Here is a 13,762-nt window from a genome sequence, read left to right as displayed (position 1 = left end):
AAGTAGGCCCAGCGCTATGTACAGTGGTACCATCACTTCCATCATTCCTATGTTTTCCTTTATGTGATCAAAGATCACTTTAGTTGCTGGATTATATTGAGCTTTCAGGTTATTAAAGATCTATCATATAAACTTGTGTCAGGCTATGTCTCATTCATCTGGTACTTGTGAAGTTAATTTTTTTTAAGTCAAATGTGATACTTTATATCGATGTCTATTAAATGTTGTTCTTTTAGATTCAGCCCACTAGACCAACTATCTCTTTAGGATCAGGATGCTGCCATTCAGTGTATTAGCTATCCCTTCCAACTTTGTGTCACATGCAAATTTGATAAGTATGTCGCATATGCCTTCATCCAACTCTTTGATAAAATTGTTAAGTAGCAAAGGGTCAACCACATATTCCTAGACATTCCAATAGAGTCCTTCCTCCAAGCTGACATTGACCTATTAATAACTACTCTTAAGATCCAGTCATTCAACCAAAAGGAGAAGTTTTAACAAATATTTTGCTGACATCATATTATGTCTTTACAGTTCTTCTGCTCTAGTAATCTAATAACCCAGGTAAAAAAAAAACTAATATTAGGCTGGTATGACCTACCTGTGAAGAAGCCATGAAAATTACTCCATTTCCCATTCTAAACATTCACAAATCATTCCTTTAACAATGAGTTCTAGAATTTTGCTAAAGTGATCAAAATCAGAGACACTCTCTTGCCTATTTTAAAAACCAAGAATTTTGATTTTCCTTGTCTTCTTTACTGCAAATTCTAAAAATGAAGTAATCAGTTCAACCCAACTCCTGTCATTTCTATTTTAGCAACCAATTCTTTCTTGATCAGACTTCATCCAGAAGTATAGCTTCCTTCTCCTCTTTCTCTACCTTCTAAAGAATGATGTTAAACTGAGGCACCCAAAGGTCTACCAGGACTTCTTGTAGATACCATAAATTAGAAAGTGATCTCCATGAAAGTAAGAAATATTTTGATTTTCTGTTTGTTAACCTAGTGCTTTTTCATTCATTCATACACATACAATTTTACAATATTCTCATAATCCCCAAGTAGTTCGTTGATTTAGCTTCCTAGAAATAAACTTCTAAGTCCTAAAAGCAATTATATGTAAATTAGCTTTTGGGAAACAATCCAATGCAGCCATCATTACAATGCACCTGTCCTTTTGTTGCTGAAAGGCAGATTTTCATTTCAGTCCTCTCAGAACTTTATGTGTCTCTTCTTTAGTAGTTTTATCTGAAGGGATACTTTTCCCTCAGAATTACTTGTTATTCTCCTTGAACTACTTTCTCTGCCTTTCTCATATCAATGTTCCTTTCATTAATTAAAGTATCCATATAAGAAATGGATAATATCTTTTTTTGTTGTTGGTAAGTTGTTTCAGTCATTTCTGATTCTTCATGATCCCATTTGAAGTTTTCTTGACTAAGATACTGGAGTGGTTTGTCATTTCCTTCTCCAACTCATTTTACAAATGAGGAAACTGAGGAAAACAGGGTTAAGTAACTTGCCCAGGGTCACACAGCTAGCAAATGTCTTGGCTGGGATTTGAAATCATCCTGCCCTCAAGAAGCTTATATCATAGTGTAGAAGATGAGCCAAAGAGGGTGGGGAGGAGGCGATGATGGTACTGGTAGGGGCCAAGGTAGAGAAAGTCTAGAGAAGAGTACAGCCTGGAGGGGAATGAAGACATGGTTATCCTGGGCATCCTATTTAAAATGGAGGTTCTGGAGGAAGCAATCAGAGGGATAATCTACAGGGGAGGAGGACACTCATTGTGAGTAGTTCAGGGGTGGAATCAGTTTATGGGGTGAAGAGGTTTTTATGATCTGGTAGAGAAAGTCCTGTGGAGAGTCAGGAGGACACCATTTTCACTTCTTGTTTCTACATTTCTGATACCCTGTAACATCCTGGATCAGAAATAGGAGTTAGCATACTTCTTACTCCCCATTTCAGACCCTCCCACTGCCACTCAGAAACCTCTCCTTTGATTTTCATTCCCACTGTCCATATCACCCTCCTCCCCTTCTCTTTCCTCCCCCCCACCCCGGCCCCATTCAGATCTGTATGGTTATCTTCTATCAAAATCAACCTCACTATCCCTCTTCTGTCAAGGAGACCAGGGTAGGAAATGTCTTTCTGCTTTTTTTTATATTCCCAACATTTAGCACAGTGCCCTGTACATACTAAGGGCTTAAAAACCATTGCTGATCAATTAGATGCAATAAGGAAACCAACATGATTTTGGTCAGATTGAAAAGCAGCAACAATTAAAGGATGTTCTTGAAGAGAGAATTTTCCCAGAAGCCAATTACCATTAACGGTGAATATATTCATTTTTAATGGGGTATTGGACTATCTCTAAGCCAGTTTGAAGACCAAACATTTAGATCACTACTCTCTCTTCAATGTTGTTTCATCATTGTTTTGTCCTTGTATGTTCACCATTGTATTTTAAGGGTTTTGGGTTTTTTTTTTTTTTAATTTCAACAATAAAGAGGGTCAGGTTGACCTTTTTCTGGAAAAAAAACATTGTTGACTCAGCTGGTTTAGATTATGTTATTATTATTACTATTGCCTTTGCCTTCTTGTTTAGTAAATGTTTGTGTTTGAGTTAGGTGCTCTCAACAATTGTGATGCTTTTGTGTCATTTAAAAGCACACCAATAGAAAGGGTTCAGAATTTAAAGCTCAGCTCAGAGACCACATTCTTGCAGCCTTTTCAGATCCCCTGCTCCACCCATTTATCTCTCCTTCAAATTACCTTGTATCTATTTATCTCTGTATATGTTATACCTGGGCTCTCAGATTCCCCACAGAATCAAAACTACTGGACTTGCGTTTACTGTTTCATTTTTGTGTTTGAATGCCAGACATCCAGCATAGTGCCTTATACACTGTGATGTTAAGTTGTTTGCTTGTGTCTAACTCTTCATGCATAGACTTTGTCCATAGGGATTTCTTGGCAAGGATATAGGAGTACTTTGTCATTTCCTTCTTCATGTCTTTTTTTTTTTTTTTTTTTTTGCAGATGAGGACCTGGAGGCAAACAAGGTTAAATGATTTCTCCAGGATCGCACAACTAGAAAGTGTCTGAGGTCAGATTTGAACTCAAAGCTTCCTAATTATAAGCCCATATTCTGTCCACTGCACCACCTAGCTTCCCTTGTGTATCCTAGGTACTGAATAAATATTTGTTGTAGCTGTTTCTGCTGCTGCTGCTGTTTTAAAAGGTAGAAGAATCAAGGACATGTTTAAGTGAGGCAATCTGGAATCTAGAATGTCAATTAAATTAAATTAGACTGAACTAAACACATATTATTATACCTATTAAGGATTCTATGAGGTAGCAGTAAAGAAGTATGAAGAACAGCTGGGAGATGAGAGAAGGGAGGGAGAGTGTCTAGTTCAGGAAATATCATTCAACCAAGCTGGAACGTAGAGTGTGTAAAGAAAAACAATGTGAAATCTTACTTTCTAAGAAGCATAGGGACCAAGGCAGGAGGCACTCCAAAATCTCAAGCAAAAAGTCCAAAGCAAAATTGTTATTGCTATTGCTGTTTTAAGAGAAAAGAGTCAATAATTATATGACTGAATGAGTCACTTCACCTTCTTTGGAATTCGATTTCCTCCTCTTAAAAATGAATGAGTTGGAATAGGAAATTTCCAAGTTCCTTTCCAACTCCCTAACATGAATCTATGATTTGAATACTTACTAATTTAATTTCAGGATTTCAGGCAACAAAATAGAATATACATGCAATTTTGTTCCTTTTTTTCTCTTTTCCAAGAAAATCATAAAAATGAATCAAAATATCATGTATAAAGTTATATCTCTATCTTACTGGTGAGGAAACTGAGGTTCAGAACACTGAAATGACTTTTCCATGGTCATGCAGTCAGTGTTAACCATGACCTAGAAAGTAGTCTGTGTGTACCAGGTAAGTCTGGCTAGAATTAATTGAAAAAAACAACATGGTGTTTCTGGTGTTTAAAAAAATCTTATGAAAAGTGATACATAGTCAACTCAATTTAATTTAATTCAACAAACATTTATATAGTGATACCATGTCTTACCTAAGCAGAGGGCTTCCTTAGAAAGGTCAAATGATGTTATATGATGAGTGGGAAAAAATCTCCTTTAATCCACTGGCTATCTCACTCACTTTCATTCCATGTAGCTCTAGAACTTTCACTCCACTTTATCACAGGATCACCTTCATAATCCATGTTGCACTCTTCCCTCCATGCTCAGGTGGAGACTCAGCACACACATCTCAGTGAGGATGTTCAGGGTACTCTAGATCCTCCACCACTCCCCTAGGAAGGTTTTATTTCCAAATAAGCCTTTCTACAATCAGCTTCAGTGTTTTCTCAGGGGCCCTCTGAAAGCTCCAGTCTTTCCAGCCACCTACTCTGAGACCCAAAACTATACAGGACTTTGTACTGGAACACACCTCTTGCCAGACACTTTCGAAATACATGTAGCTTTCCAATCATCTCAATTCAACAAATACATCATGATAATGACACTTGGTTCAGTTTAAAAAAGTACTGTGCTTAAAGTCAAAGGATCTAAGTTCAAATCTTATCTTTTCCACTTTTATTGGTGTGACCTTTCAGGGGTAAGTCACTCTCTGAACCTCAGTTTCCTCATCTATAAAATAAAGGGGTTTGACTAAATTACTTAAGATTCCTTCTAGTTCTAAATCTAAGTTCCCATAATTCTCACACCCAGAGCATACAGAGAAAGGAGAAAGATTCAGGACTGAGATATTAATTTCTTTGTATATGAGAAGAAATCATGGCTATGACAAATTATGACCATCCAATGAATAATACTCATATAGGCACAAGGTGAATTCTGGGGCTTACCCTGTTGAAATCAGTCTTGCTCACGTTCCACTTCTGCAATCACTTGATTTGATTTATTCTCACAAAGGTTAAACGACACAATTCAATTCCTTATGGATATGTTCTGTTAACTTCTCGAAGTCTGAATTACTAATCTGAGGCCAGCAGGACCTTCAACATCTGTGCTTAGCAATCAATGAAAGAATCATATTGGGCAACTAATTGGAATAGTGGCTACAGCACTGAGCCTGGAGTCAGGAAAACAAGTTCAAGTCCAGCTTCAGGCACTTACCACCTGTGTGATCCTGAACAAGTCACTTGACTCCAGTTCTCTCCATTTTCTTGTCTGCAAAATGAGCTGGAGAAGGATATAGCAAAACCATCCCAGTATTCATTGTAAAGAAAACCCCAAATGGGTCTCAAAGAATCAGACATGACTGAAACAATGAACCACAGAATCATATAAGCTAAAAGGAAACCTTTGAGGTCATCTAGTCCAAAGTCTGCATACAGGTAGAGATAATAGTTAACACATAGACAGCGCATTACTTACTAGCTGTGTGACCCTGGGCAAATCACTTGACCCTGTTTGTCCCCATTTCCTCATCTGCAAAATGAGCTGGAGAAGAGAGCAGCAAAACCACTCCAGTATCTCTGCCAAGAAAACAAAACCCAAATGGGGTCATGAAGGACGAGGCACAACTGAAAAACAACCCAACAACAAATAAAGTACTTTAAGGTTTGCACAACATTTTACATGCATATTATTTGATCCTCACAACAGCCCTGGGACATACATGCTATTTTTGTCCGCATTTTACAGATAAGGATTTTAATTCTGGGAAAAGTTAAATGACTTGCCCAGGGTCACAAAGCTAATTAAATGGCCAGGTCTTCCTGACTCTGACTCTCACACTTTATCCTCTGCGTTGCCTAGCTGAAAGGAGCCATACTACAATATCCCTGCAAAGTTTCTGTCTGGGGGAACTCTGAGTTTAACTATGAAACAAAGGCTCTCCACCACCCTTACTCCACATGCTATTGCCATGGGAAGAAGTCTAATATAAAGGAAATGCCAGCACCATACCCTATACTGAGAAGACAGGAACTTAGGAAATTGAATCCAATGTGTTATTTAGCAACCAGTCATTAAAAGGACGACTAAGAGGGAGCCCACTACTTCCTCTCCTCAGAATGCCACCATTCTTTCAATAATATTGAGTCAAATTTATTTACTATGTGACCTCAGGCAAGTCATTTAGCCTCTGCTTGCTTCAGTTTCCTCACCTGTAAAGCACAGAGTTGTTGTAATCGATAAAATGAGATAATCTTTGCAAAACACTTTGCAAACTTTAAAGCACTCTATATATTTTAGCTATTATTTTTATTGATTATCATTTTTTCTAAGGCCTTTTCCTCACAGCAACTCTATGGGGAAGGTCATGTATCTCATTTTTATAGACAAGGGAACTGAGGTACACAAAAGTAAAATTACTTTCCCCAGGCCACACAACTATTAAATCTTGACTGTAAATGAGTATATGGGCTGTGAATGACCTTGGTAAACTTGGTTATAATGCATTAAAACTACCTGAGAGGGGAACAGAGAGCAAAACTAGATTCTATATAATTCAGGAAGTACTTACTGAATAATTGGTATGGGCCTAGCACTATCCTAGAACCACATAGACTTAACATGGTACTTGCTACTGCCTGCCCACCTGGCATCCTAGACCGCCTGCCTTGGAACATAATGCCCTTAAACACTGGGAGAGATGTTCACCCTGATGCTTTTTGGCCACATTCTTGGGATCTGAAGTTGGTCTGTCAAGAGAATTGACTGCACTGTAGTGAAAACAGTACTGAACCTGAAGTTGGAAGATTTGCTTCCAGTCCCTGAGCTGCCACTTGTTAGCTATGTGACCTTAATAGCTTGGTAAGCTAATAACTCTTCCTCCAACACTCAGTTCATCTATAAATGAGACTAAAAAATGCTTTCACCCACAGATTTGTTTTATGGATAACTTTATAATCTCTAAAGTGCTCTATGATTAAAAACTTACTTCAAAACTTAAGATAGATCTATGATTTCCTATGTGAAGGAAAGCCAAAAATATCCCCTCTTTCCTTTTGGAAAACAGTTGTAATGAGTTGCTGTGGCCCAAAACCTTCATGACCTAGTTTTCAACCCTCTCATGCTGTGCTTCCTCACATTTAACTTGGTTGTTTTAGACAGCACACTCCCATACTATCCAAGGGCTCCACCTGAAGCTGTCTTATTTGGTGAGACCCTCCAGAGCTTGTATTTTGGTCACAGATCTTGCCAGAAGTCATATCACAATTGATTGGCAAAGCCATTGGAGGCACTACCAAATCTGGGGACCCCATACTCAAGTTGGAAGCACCCCCTATCAACCAGTTATACACATAATAGAACATCATTTTATCCTTAATAGAGAAGGCTCCTGCATAGTTTCAAGTGCCCTCAGTAATAAGAACACTGCTGTTCATTGGAGGAAATTCCATGACATCATCCTTGCAGTCATGCACAGAGTACTTCATGAGGTGCCAACCTGGAAAAGATAGAAGTGAAATGAGAGGGAGCAGCACACACAGAGATGTCAGGGGGTACTCGAGCTGATGTCAGCCAAACTGAAATAGACTGTTGTCAAAGTTTTCTCACCAGGCAATGCCAACCACATAATCTGAACTCAGAGGACAAGAACTAAGGAAACTGACTCCATCACATGGAAGTCAGAGCCCAAAGGGCTTTAGTAGAATTCCTTCCTTCCAGTTACTAAAAACATGCTGGAGAAGGCAGTGAAACACTTGCCCATTTCTTCACCCTATCCACACATGAACTGAAGGACAGTTTTGTTTCTCCATCTCTCACCTCAGAAGGCAGGACAGATTAAACTTGACACTATCTGGAGATAACAATAATAATAGCTAGCACTTATCTAGTGTTGTAAGGTTTGTAAAGCACTTTACCTATGTTATTCCACAACAATCCCAGAAGGTAGATGCTAGTATTATCCTTGTTTTACAGATGAGAAAATAGAGACCAGGAGAGGTTAGGTGAGGTACTCAGGATCACACAAGAGTGGGAGGCACTATTTCCAGTCAGTTCTTCCAGATCCCAACTTCACTCTATCCACCTTGCAACCTAGTTTGAGGAAAGGGAAGGAAAAAGAACTCATTATACCTTTAGGGAAGTTAACTTGCCAAATTCTTGAAACTGTGGCATAGCTCAGTCAAGATTTTCTGCACACAAAGAAAGATACTTGGAGGTCCTCTCCCTCAGAGGAATAATTTCTCACTCCTGTCCCAGATCTAAGAAGAGAAAACCACATGCAATTTTTGTCATCTATCAGCTTCCACAGAGACTTGGTTGAACTTCGTGGTCCCAACTTTGACTGAGTGTTTTAGAATGCTCAGAGGTATCACCTTCGAGGAGTGGGAAGAGCAGGGGGAGATCAAACACCTCCTGCGTATAACTGTCTATAGTTGTGATTGGTAAATTTCTGAAAAATATTAATAACTCATGCTTCTATCTGGCATTCCACCCTACAATCATTCTGAAGATCACTGCTGCCCCTAATACTAATACAAATAAATCAGACTGCTACCAGAATAAGGCATAGGTGATGTAAGGACTCCAAAAGTCACAACAGACTCATAAACCTAAGGAGCTGGAAAATACATAAGAGGTCATCTACTAAGAGTTTGTGACTAGAAACCATTTTTCCAAAGTTATTGTATAGAGGGAGATTGTGAAATATCTTTCTGTTTTATCAAGAATACTTCAAAATTGCTTCAAAGTGAATTATATTCCAACCAAATTGATCCTGGCATGAGACAGGAAGAACTTTGCCAGACATAGATAACATTTTATAGGGGCATTTTACTCCCTTCAGATACCATAAATTACTCTGAGGGCATTTACATTCTCAGAGGACTCTGACTTCCCAAACATATATCTCCATTGTTAATAGGGTGTGAGAGGGATAAAGTCCATTAGTAACTCTAATTGGTGATCCCTTTTTATTTCAAACAGGGAGTGAGTGGAAACTAAAGACATGTTGTAGTCTGTGTTATCCCACTATGAAATCACAGATCCCTTGTGGACCATCTTATTGTGGATTATGATTTCTGGGTGTAGTGAAAAAGAACTCAGCAAATAACTCTGGAAAAAGCTATAGATGTGACCCAGAGAAGGTTAAGTGATATACTCAAAGTCACATAGCTAATAAGTGTCATCAGTGGGAGCTGAAGACAGGTCTTCTGGGCCCCAAGTCCAACATTCGAAGAGCAAGAGAATCACTGACTTACACACAGTAAGGAATTTACCCTCACAATTCTAAGTCCCACAATAAATGATGAGATCAAAATGCCTCTAGATAGCTGGTCAAAGTCAAAAGAGAATCTAATTAATTTAAAATAGACCACACCCTATGATTGCAATGGAGTATTATTGTGCTATAAGAAATGACAAGGAGGGTGATTTCAGAAAAACCTGGAAAAACTGACATGAAATGGTGCAAAGTGAAGTGAGCAGAACCAGGAGAACATTACACACAGTAATAGCAATATTGTATGATGAAGAATTGTGAATGACTTAGCTATTCTCAGTAATACAAGGATACAAGATAATCCCAAAGGACTCATAATAAAATGTGCTACCATGTTGATATTGTCTGAAAACAAACTGAAGCATGCTGTTTTTTTACTTTCATTTTTTTGTTTTTGATTTGTTTGAGTCTTCTTGCACAAAATAATCAATAAAGAAATGTTTTACATGATTGTACATGTGTATGTGTGTGTATGTATGTGTACGTGTGTACATGTGTGTACGTGTGTGTGCGTGTATTATTGGATTGTTTATTGCCTCAAAGAAGAAGGAGAAAATTTAAATCTAAAAACTTTTTTTTTAAATGTTTAACATGTAATTGAGAGGAAAAATATTATTTAAAAAATAAGCCAAATCTTTGGCAACAGAACATTGAGAAGGGGAAGAGGATTGTATTGTAACTGGTGTTCTGATAAATGTGCAAAGAATGACCCTGATGACCATGGTTTGGTTTTTTTTTCCTTCTTCATCTCCACTTGTGAATTTATTGGTGTAGACAACTCTATCAATGCAGATTTTAGAAAGTTACCTGAGTGATAGAGAGAGCCCAGAGTGACACAGCAAGGATACATCAGAGATAGAACTTGAACTGAAATCCCCCTGAATCTAAGGCTAGCTCTCTGTCCATTATACTATATTATGTCTTACTTGGTTATCAAGGAGAGACAAAATCTGAGCTTTTCCCACATTGTGCAGGGAAGAGCACCCTTTCAGTGGGCAACAATGTGGAAAACAAAATCTCTGTCACTTTGGCCTTCAATTTCTTGTCTAAGTCTCCATAATTATCTCCTAAATGGGCATGTTGCTCTGCCCTTTCCAGTCCTTCCTCCACAACGTTACTAATGACACTAAAAGGCCCAAGGTCTCCCAGTGCATCCTAGGTCATCTCCAGTCATCCTGATGAATATCTGGTCACTGGATCCAGATGGCTCTGGAGGAGAAGTGAGGCTGGTGACCTGCGCAGCCCTCCCTCACTCAAAACAAAGTCAAGTGCCAGTCATGTCATCATTTCTCTGATGGCATGGTCTTCTTCAGCAACAAAGGACAAACACAACAACAATCACACTCCTCTGCTCAAAAAACTTCAAGGTTTTTCCCACTCTTTACAGAAAAGACTATTAACTTCTTACTCTGGCATTCAGGTGGCATAGTGGATAGAGCACTGGGCCTGGAGTCAGGAAGACTTGAGTTCAAATCTGGTCTCAGACACTTACAAGTTGTGTGACCCTGGGCAAGTCACTTAACTTATATTTGCCTCAGTTCCTCATCTGTAAAATGGAGACACACTAGAGAAGGAAATGGCACTCTAGCATCTTTGCCAAGAAAACTCCATAGACTATGTCAATGGGGTCACAAAGAGTCGGACATGACTTAACAACGGCAACAACTGGCATTCAAGGCCTTCCAGAATCTGACCCCAGACCACTTATCTAGTCTTATCTTGTACTACTCTCCTACATGCTATCTGTATTTGAATCAAACTGATCTACTCTCCATCTCCTGTTCTCATCCTACCTTCTCGTATGTTTGTGTCTCCAACCCTATCCTTGTTGTTAAAGTCCCTTCCTTTTTACAAGGTCCAACTCAGATCACCTTCTTCATGAAACCTTCCCTAACCCTTACATTCCTAGGTAAAAGTGATCTTTCCTTCTTCATCTCTCATTGTACTCTTCCTGAACTGCTTTTTTTATTTCACCCTCCCTGACAATCAGTCCATAGATATTTATTAAGTTCCTACTACATACCAGATACTGTGCTAAGCACTGGGGATACAAATGTTGTTCATCCTTTGTTTTCTAAGAGGACCAATGATAATCACAAGTAATGTGTTGATTTGCTCATGAACTAGATTTAAGTGAGGCAGAGTTGCAGAAAGTCATCAGCCTCACTTTCTTCCAGAGTCATCAGAGTACAACAACAGGACAAAAGCCAAGATGATTGGCAACGGCCTGGGTTGCAGTGGATGACCTTGGGTATCTTCAATGCCTAACCAGGTCTAAGAAGCCTGTTGGTTTGGTTTTTTTTTTTAAATGATTGCTAAAATTAATTGGATGAGTACTATGAAATATAGTTGGAAATGTTGGGTAGAGCCAGACTTTAGAGCTCCTTAGACACTAAGATACCAAGTTTATTATTTATGTAATAGTCAGTGAGGAGCCTCTGAAGTTCTTTTGAGCAATGGAATGCCATAAGCAAATTCATTCATTAGGAAATTTATTAAGTTATGAGTGCATAGGATGGTACATAGTATAGAGATTAAATAGGAAAGAGACTTGAGACAGGGACAAAATAGGAAGCTACTCCCATAGTAGTCAAATAATGAGAGCCCAGACTTAGGGTGGTACCAGGGAAAATTGGGGGAAGGAAATTGACTTGACACTACAAGGAAGCAGAATCAAGACATCTGCCCTTCTCTAACATATTTTGTTAGACTTTGTTTACCTTCTAGGAAATACCTCTCTTCTCTTTCTTTCCTTTTTAGAAATAGAATAGATATTTCTTATCTATTTAGTTGGCTGTTCATATTGATACCCAAGGGCAGAACAGCTCATTAACTTACCTCCTTTCTTCCACTTCCCTTTTTGACACAAAGTTTATGAAATTTTTCTCAATGGCAGAAATCTTATTACTACTAGGAAGGGTCATGAATCTTCTTCTTTGAGCCATCTCTCATTTACTCCGAGGGTCCTCTTGTCAGATATTTGGAGGGATACTCCCTTCTAGATATTTTGGAAAATCTGAAATATTCCAAGAGATCTAACTTAAACAACTCCAGCATCCTGACAATTCAATTCAAACTGACACATCAAATACCTGTGTGCAATAGGGATATTTTTTTAAAATAATGTGATTCCTATTATTCAAAAGCTTGCATTCTGGGAGAAAGAGTACTAAAACTTTAAAATAAATATGTATAATTATTTATATATATTTTATTTATATTTTATAAATATGTTTAACATTTATTAAAAATAAATCAGTGTAATAATTAGAAAGTAATCTGGGTAAAAGGAGTGATTCATACAAAGGCTGTAGGAAAGTACGAAGGGGAGAGGAGAGTACTCTCACCTGAAATAAGCCAGAGAAGTTGAGGGGAAGAGACTGTCCTTCTGTGACTACAGGAAATTCTTCTACCTGCCTTCTTTCTTGGCACTTTCCTACTTAGCTCTTCCACTTCTAAGGCTCTAGTCCTTTGTTGTGACATAGCTTCTGGAATATTCTCAAGTCACACGCCCACATTCTGTTTCAACCTTATTAGAGGGAGCTGCTTTCAACCTGCAACACCTTTATTCTCTACTCTCCTCTATTTTACTGCTTTCCCAGACTTAGGTCATTCCCAGCACCACACAACCAGAAAGAGTATGATAATGGTTGGCAACAGTGGAAACTGACCATTCACATCTCTCAGACACAAGAAGGCAGATGGACTGGAACGTGAATTTACTGGGTAGGGACAAATCTCCTCTCTAGGACATTCTTCTCTGAACTCAAACCTTCATTTTCCCTTACTTTCTTTTCTATCATGATATTTCCTTTCATTTTTACTTATTTCCTCTACCCCATCCCCCAATGAATCTTATTCATCCCCCACTATGAGTATCTCTCATCAGCTGCTTTTTCCATTCTTTTTCCCACTCAGGGTGTTAATCTTTGCTGGAGAAAGTAGATATCCTTCAGGAATCTTCTCACCTCCCATCCTCCGCATCATAAATCTCATTTTTTCCATTTTTCCTTTGCTCTCAGAGGGAAAATTGTCTCTAATTGTCTAACTCAGGAGTGGGGAACCTGCAGTCTTGAGGCCACATGTGGCCTTCTAAGTCCTTGGGTGCAGCCTTTTGACTGAGTCCGTTTTACAGAACAAATCCTTTTATTAAGGGATTTTTTTCTGTGAAGTTTGGCTTTGGTCAAAGAGCTGCACTTGAGGACCTAGAGGGCCACATGTGGCCTCGAGGTCTGTAAGCATAAGCAAAGTGAGTTGTTTTTTTTTTCTGGAGTTCAGTTTCCTAGGCTCAGATTAAATTGTAAACATCTGAAGGATTAATCTCCTTTGAACCCTGATATTTCACAGTGATACTGAACCAAGTAGGTTCTGAACCAATCAAGGGCCGAGTGTTATATATTCTGGGAGGTTGGCATTTTGCTTTGGGGGCTCTCTCATGAGAAGGACCTTTTGATTCTCTGGACAGGACTCTATGTAGTCATTTGTTAAGAGCCCCCCTATTCCTCAGATGTCTGTGCTTTCCCAGGCTGGTGGTGTATGT

At 38.6% G+C, this 13,762-nt stretch overlaps 1 protein-coding gene across 19 annotated transcripts in view; it reads right to left on the bottom strand.

The window, feature by feature from the left end:
- The window catches only part of BTNL2 (butyrophilin like 2), a 108,553-nt gene that overhangs the window by 38,887 nt on the left and 55,904 nt on the right, over positions 1–13,762 (bottom strand). For 9 of the 19 annotated variants that reach the window (XM_072637601.1, XM_072637597.1, XM_072637599.1 and 6 more), the window contains 3 exons: positions 12,061–12,238; positions 7,862–8,036; positions 5,424–7,443 (listed from right to left, as the gene is read on the bottom strand). The gene's annotated coding sequence lies outside the window, so the exon portion shown is untranslated. The other 10 variants (XM_072637608.1, XM_072637604.1, XM_072637606.1 and 7 more) reach the window with 7 other exon arrangements.

The sequence above is a fragment of the Notamacropus eugenii genome, chromosome 2, assembly GCF_028372415.1.
Source record: "Notamacropus eugenii isolate mMacEug1 chromosome 2, mMacEug1.pri_v2, whole genome shotgun sequence".
Lineage (NCBI taxonomy): Eukaryota > Metazoa > Chordata > Mammalia > Diprotodontia > Macropodidae > Notamacropus > Notamacropus eugenii.
This window is presented reverse-complemented; position numbering and strand designations above follow the sequence as displayed.